The sequence below is a fragment of the Chionomys nivalis genome, chromosome 5 (assembly GCF_950005125.1).
Source record: "Chionomys nivalis chromosome 5, mChiNiv1.1, whole genome shotgun sequence".
Lineage (NCBI taxonomy): Eukaryota > Metazoa > Chordata > Mammalia > Rodentia > Cricetidae > Chionomys > Chionomys nivalis.
In genome coordinates this window covers 12934026-12940969 of record NC_080090.1, presented here as the reverse complement: position 1 = coordinate 12940969, position 6944 = coordinate 12934026, and the positions used below count along the sequence as shown (strand labels likewise).

At 44.5% G+C, this 6944-nt stretch overlaps 1 pseudogene; it reads left to right on the top strand.

Annotated features, from left to right (window-relative positions):
- The first annotated feature begins 381 nt into the window (after window positions 1-381).
- On the top strand, window positions 382-5436 carry LOC130874528 (replication protein A 32 kDa subunit-like; annotated as a pseudogene).
- Window positions 5437-6944: the final 1508 nt, after the last annotated feature.

Below are 6944 nucleotides of genomic sequence, written 5' to 3'. Positions count from 1 at the left end.
AAAGACATGGTGGGGTTTTCGGGTCTTCGCATTCCATAATGCTTTCTTGTTCTCTTTCTACATTAGAAACAAGCCCTGACTCTCAGGGGACAGTGGCCTCTTCCAGCTGTCAGCATTTGGGTGTAGGCATTCCTTGTTTTGTGCCCTGTTGTTGTTTCTGTGGAAAACCTGTCTATGTGTAGTGATGAACTGTACTGTTCTCACCGGGGAAATCATCTTCATGCAGGCTCAGTAAGAAGGTCAGGTGGTGAACAGGTCTCCCCGCACATCGTCGAGACAGGAGCCAAGTTCACTCTGCCACTTGGAAGTACTCTTTTTCCCTTGTCCCCACCAGGATGGAGACAAGAGTGCCAGATGCTGTGTCTTTGGGGTTCCTTTAAGATGACTTCATCTATTGTTAAGACACTTAGAGCCCAAAACGTGTTGCCTTGTAGTGTTTGCCAGACATGTCATTTGATATAGAAAAGACACATGCTATTAAAATGGAAATGGGTTTCTAAATATGCTGAGCAGCTTTCCCTGACTGGAGTATTTTTCTTGCTTTTCCAACCTTCTTCTCCAGTCACAGTGAGAGCGTTGCATGGATTATATTCAAGTGTACATTACATCACTTCTTCCCCCATTCTTTTTGTTCCCCATTTCGATGGATGGGGTAGGACTGACAAATGCTCCCGGCTTAAAGGAAGTCAGGATGTGAGTTCTGGTCATCACTTCTCACTCCGTGCCATATTATCCTCCTATCCATCTCCTGTATCCTAGGCATCGCTTGCAGCCTGAAAACAGTAGTGTTAATGCCTCCTGATGACTGAGCAATGCTCGTAGGGCTTCATAAACGAATGAAGTTGCTAATCCACTCCAGGCACATGCATTTAAAATTTTTTCTCTCACTGACCCAAAGACTGATTTTTCTTAGAAACAACAACAACAAAGAATAACATATATATTGGTAAAGAATGTTAGAAACGCTTAGTTAGAAATATTTCTATTATGACATCTAGCTTTCTACCAAATGAGATTCATTCCTTTGAGTTAAACAATTTCTGAAATCTCCTTTTAAATTTCAGAGATCCAAGGAGAAAAGGGCACACTCCGTTTTCCCCTTCAAGAATATTTTAACCCATCAGTTACATAGCGTTTGCCTTGGAAATGAGAGCCAGTGGGGGAGAAGTGTCTGAATGAGAAGGAAGTCCAGGTTTTCTCCTTGATGAGGCTACACAGAGCATGTCCACACACACAAACACAAGGGCATGTGGAGGGAAGACAATGTATGCCATCTGTGACTCAGAAAGAAAAGGGGGTTGTTCACATAGGGACCCATATGAAGGGAGAAAGAAATATAAATATACTTCATGCTGTTGAAAATTTGTCTTGACTGGCATTCCTTTCTACTATTTCCCTCTGGTAATGCCCCCACACTACCAATATACCCAGATCCCAGGCCTCCTAGGTGGGTGCACCGCACTTACTCCCGATTGGCAAATGTTGGAGGGGTTGGGGAAAGGCTTGGTAATAGCACAACTAAAGCAAGTAAACACAAAAATTTGACCAAAGCGCCATAGTGCAGCTTTGGTGAGGGACCTGGAGCAGAGGGCTCTGTCTTCCAGGTGAGGTTCTGAACCCCTTCCAAAATGAAGGAGAACAGGAAAACACGGAGCAGGACCAAATGGAATAGAATAATGGAGCTGGCAGAGAGTGACTGAACGTTCACAAGGAAGATGTGTTATTCCTTCAGCTGTCAAAGTGACCCAGTATCCATGAGAATAAGTATGGAAGAAGAATCAAACATTTAAGGAAAAGACGATGAACACTCTGTCTGTAAGACTTGGTTCACAGAGCCTGACTCTTCATAGACACTGGTTCTGTGTCTATGAATGTGACTTTCTTTTAATTCGTGTTTGTTTAATGCAGACATTGGACAGTTCGACCAAGGTCTCATGAAAAATAGAACTTTGGATTCCAAAAACAAGTTTCCATCTTCTGCCCTGTCCTCTCCAAGCCCAGCTCTGATTCCAAAGCTCTGAACGATGGGGAAAATGAGAAAAATAAATCCATAATTTAATTGTCTTCCTTGCTTAATCATGAAAAGGCTGCCTTGTTGCCCTCTCCTCCCACCACCCCCATTTGTACATCCTTAGGGAAGTCTGAGAAATTTTCAACTTGTTTACCCAAGTCATTATCCGAGTAGATTAGAGCTATGCACATTGCATGCCAATGGACTGGCTTGATACACACACACACACACACCTAGCGCTCATGTCCATTCTTCCCAAAGCTGACTTTACCATCACATCCTCCATAGATGCCACATGATTCTGTATCCTAGAGGCAGGCAGGCACCCAGGGAACATGCCAGAAAAGCCACCTCTTAATCACACACTCCTTACTGTGTGTTTGTCTTTCAAAGCTCCCGGGTATTTGTTTCCTTGGGATTTCTTTCCAGTCTGTCTTACAGTTCCTTTCTGTTCCCCTAACTCTCATTGATTCCTTGCCTAACCAAAGACTAAATCTCACCAACACTTCAAGTTAGTGGAGTTTGTCTTTGAGGTACTTGGTGTCTCCCTTGAGATGTTCAGTGCCCTCTTACTGCCCCCTCCCAATCAAGACCTAATTAAGAAAGGGCTCCTGCCTATTGACAATGCGTTTCTGTGACCATGTATATCCAGTTCTCAACTCCATCAGAAGTCTTCCCTCTGTGCCCCACAAGGACATCTGGAGTGCTAGGAATGAGACATAAGATAGAAAACTGAGTGTCTCTGTGATTCTGTCTCGCCACCCCCCTGCAGTGTTTCTTAAAGTGAAGTGGACAACCGTGTCCTTCAGAATCATCCAGTGCAGTGCTGACACATGTGGTCAACTGTTCTACTTCTCCCAAAGGCAACTGGAAAGTATGTGTCAGGGCGAGCAGAGATCCACATAGGCAAGGCATTCTGGGGATTCAGAGCCTCAACTCGAGATTCTGAGCCATGCTTGACCAACTATTTGACTATCTCTTAGGTTCCCCAACCCCACTTTCACATGACCCTTCAAGCTACTGCCTGACTCACCAAAGGATAAACAAGTATTCAGAAAAGAGAGTCTGCTCTGGAGTCCTCAAACAGAACTTTAGACCATACCCCTCCTGGCTTGAAATAACTCCAAAAGCAATTGGACCTGCCCCTCTGCTCAATATCAGCTTAGTAAATGAATGACAAGGACCTGCTCAAGACAGAGTTGAAAGCTATGTAAAGCCAAAACATTGTCTCCTTCAAACTATAGACAAGCATGTGCCCTGACTGAGTGATCAGTTGAAAGTCTTTGTACCCGAACTGGATACTTCAGACAACAATTCTAACTTTCCACACAGTGCTGGGACTCTGCAAGAGTCCCTGCCTCTGATAGACTTGATAATCGTTACTACTTATATAACTAAAACTCAAGATCTGTGACCAAGTACCTTTCATTAAGATGAAGTATCCCACAGTGCCCTTCCTCTGTGTGTGAAGGGTGGATCAAGAGGGTGGGAAGTTGGCGTCAAACACCATTAAGAAGGGATACAGAAGTAGCATGGGCTATGGGGGTAATCAGTCAGACCTCAGAAGCCAAGAAGAGGAAGAACAGAGGAAAATTCTAGAAATAAAGACATGGTGTGGGCTACTACAATGACCTTGTCTATATGGTTTGTGATGAATGACCTCTTCATCAGCACAAACATGCCTGCCTCTCACAGCAAGAAGGACCAATCTCCCATTTGAGGCTGACTTGCTGCTGACCTACCCTAAAAATGACCCAAGTCATCCCATGACTAAGATTCTAAGGAGCACATCTCATCTCTGAATCGTCCAATAGAATCAGTCCTTCCACAGAACTGCCAAGAACAGAAAATAGGACAGAGCAGAATGATGCACAATTTATAAAAACCCAGAGAGAGAAATTGGGTTTCAACTCAAAGATCTAAACAGCAAAACATCCAGCCACTGGCTCTTACTTTGATCTCAGTCTGAAATGGCTCCAAATCCTGCCTCCAAGAATCTCACAATGAGACTGTCTGAGAGCTGTCTCTTCCCGTTTTATATTCCTCTTAAGGTCTGGGATTAGAGGTGTGCACCACTGGGATTAAAGGCATGCACTGCCCAGTTTCTGTGGCAAACCAGTGTGGCTACTTGGATTAAAGGTGTGTGTCGCCACTGCCTGGTCTGTAAGACTGACCAGTGGGGCTGTTTTACTCTCTGATCTACAGGCAAGCTTTATTTATTAAAATACAAATGAAATGTCACCACAGCAGAAAGCAAATGGAACAGAGTTGGGGTGAGAAGAGACCATCTCATGTGTCGATAGGCAGTTGTAGCAGGAGAAGTCTTGGGGTTTAAGGTCTTGTTTCTGTAGTATGTGTAGACTTTTCTACCCTCAAAAAAGTTTTATCCCTTGCCAACTCTGACCTCCCCGAGAACTCTCCTTGGACTTAACGCCGTTCCCAGGGGCAGTAACAAACTATAGAAGACACACATGGGTTCATTCCCACTTGTAAAACCATCACAGATACATAACTCTTGGTACCAGTGTCAAGTAGTCACACCGCTACCATCAATACATCAGGGTAGCAAACAGTTGTGAGGTATTCACCAAGCCTGTTGGACTGGAGCTCTCTGGGCTGCTTTCTCGGGGGAACCTAGGCCACAATGTAGAGCAGCAGCTGCAAAAGCTACAACAGCTCCACCTATGAGCAGCCTGCACATGCAGTCTGGGACCTTCAGCTCACCCACACCTTCTAAGGTAGGAAATAAATGGTACATAGGAGCCCAGCAGCTTTCGGCTACTCTGACTGATGAAGTGTCCAAAATCGAGAACGTTGAGATTTCAGAAGTCACTACTCTGGGAATAATCAGATATACAGAAAAAGATCCAACTAATATTGTTTACAAAATAGATGCTATAAAAGCTGCCCAGTGGGCTGACACACACAATGCCATTGGTGGAAACATTGTGGTTGCTCTGGAAACAAACGTAAAAGTGGCTGGCCCTCTCAGTCTTCTCAGAGTAAAGAGTCTGATAGCCTTTAAGATTATTCTCCTGAAAGATATGAATGAGTTCACCACACATATACTGGAAGCAATCAACTCAAACATGGTACTCAGCAACTCCAACCACCAACCTCAGCAAGAAGGACATCTATCAGCGACCCAGGAGTGGGTGAACTCAGGAAGCTTTGGCAGGGGGAGGGGATAACTTCATGCCAGCAAATGACCCCACTATGGCCCCAAACCAAGGGCTGAATTAAGGCTTCTCAGAACCAGAAGGACTGAGCTAGAAGGATCTTAGGAACCAACCAGTTTCAGCACACACCTATAACCTCAAGCAAGCAAGCAAGCAGTGGATTTTCTGAGCAAGGAGGGACACCTTTATTCTACTGTGGATGTAATAACTTTAACTCCACAGGTGCAACCAGAGTTGTTTGGATAACTGAGATATTTCCAGCTGGACCTGTTGGCATCGTCTGTGGTCTCCAGCTGTGCAGGCTTGAATGGTGACTTCTGAGAAGGAGGTTTCAAACAGAAGGTCTCCACTGACATCCTCCTGGAACTTACCACACTCTTCTGTTTTGTGGCTCGAGGTTCAAAAGGAGGTAGTCAGTTGGCAAGGAGTAAACCAGGCTGCGATTTCATAACAGAAGCTCCATATAAGCTAGTTAGGACCCCAGGGTGGATGGGATGGAAAGAGGGACAGTACTGAGAATGAGCGGGGCTGCTTGATGCGTGGAAGCTTCTGTTCCTGAAAGGCGTCCCGAGGCCTGTGGGCTGAGAGCCAGGTAAGGAGCACCCACTTTTGCTTCCTACGCTGGGTCTGTAGCTTCACTTTCAAACCTGCACTTTCCTTCCCTTCTTGTCTTGCCTGTGGCTGAAGTGGTTTTATGTGAACATGATTCTGAAGTGATAGCCTCACTACAGAAGAAATGTTGCTACTATTTTTGTAAAATAAATGTGTCTATATGTTTAATAAAACAGTTCTACTGGGAGGCAATTGGAATCCCTTTACTTTCTCAAGGTGGGGGGAAAAAGATCAAGGGCCTCCATGTGGTATGGGCTATAAAGTCCAGCTCAGCAGTACTCAAGATAGGCGGATACTTTGGTCACTATCTGTATGCACGAGGCAGTTTTAATATTGCCCATTGAGGCTTGAAAAGATTTCTAGTCATTTAGGTGTTTCTCAACTCAGGGTCCAGTGCTCTGTGGGAGCATCTTTTACCTAATCTCTTCTTCATAGATTAAAGAAAAAGTGGTCTGTTCACAAGAGCTGAGCCAGGAAGGCCATGTGTAACACAGATGCGGTGACCTGAAGAAACTGCCACAGACTGTGACATCCACCTATGCTTCCCCAAAGACCCCAAAGACTAATTTCTCCTCACACATATCAGTTGACCTTACTTCTGACCTCACGAGCACACAGAAAGAAGACTCTGGACCCATCATCTGGGTGAGGCTGGTGTAGAAAGAGGAAGCATTTTCCCTGGGTAGATAGATCTTCTTCTTTGTCCCAACACATTTGCATAAACTCGACAGAACTGGAAAACAGAACTAGAGAGTTTGTAGCAGATTATCCAAGTAACAGGATACAGTCTCTGACCCAATAGAAACCACTCGACAAGGGTACTATCCTAAAAATACATTGTTATTCAGAGACAGACTTGCTTCCCCGTATTTCAGCTGGTTAGTAAAATAAGAACCATCTCAGCCCAATCGCTACCACACCATGATTCTAACATTCAGAAGACACATTTAAGGGGAATGTGAACAATGAAGCTGAACACCCAGACACCAGTCAGCACAACATGCAGCTGAAGTCTGGACATTAAGAGAAAGCTGGATAAAAAGCCATACTTTCCCTCCTGCCTATCAATCTCTCTAAAATTAAAGTACACTTCAAAACCAGCTGTAAATCATCATACACATATGAAGTATAGTCATCGGTGA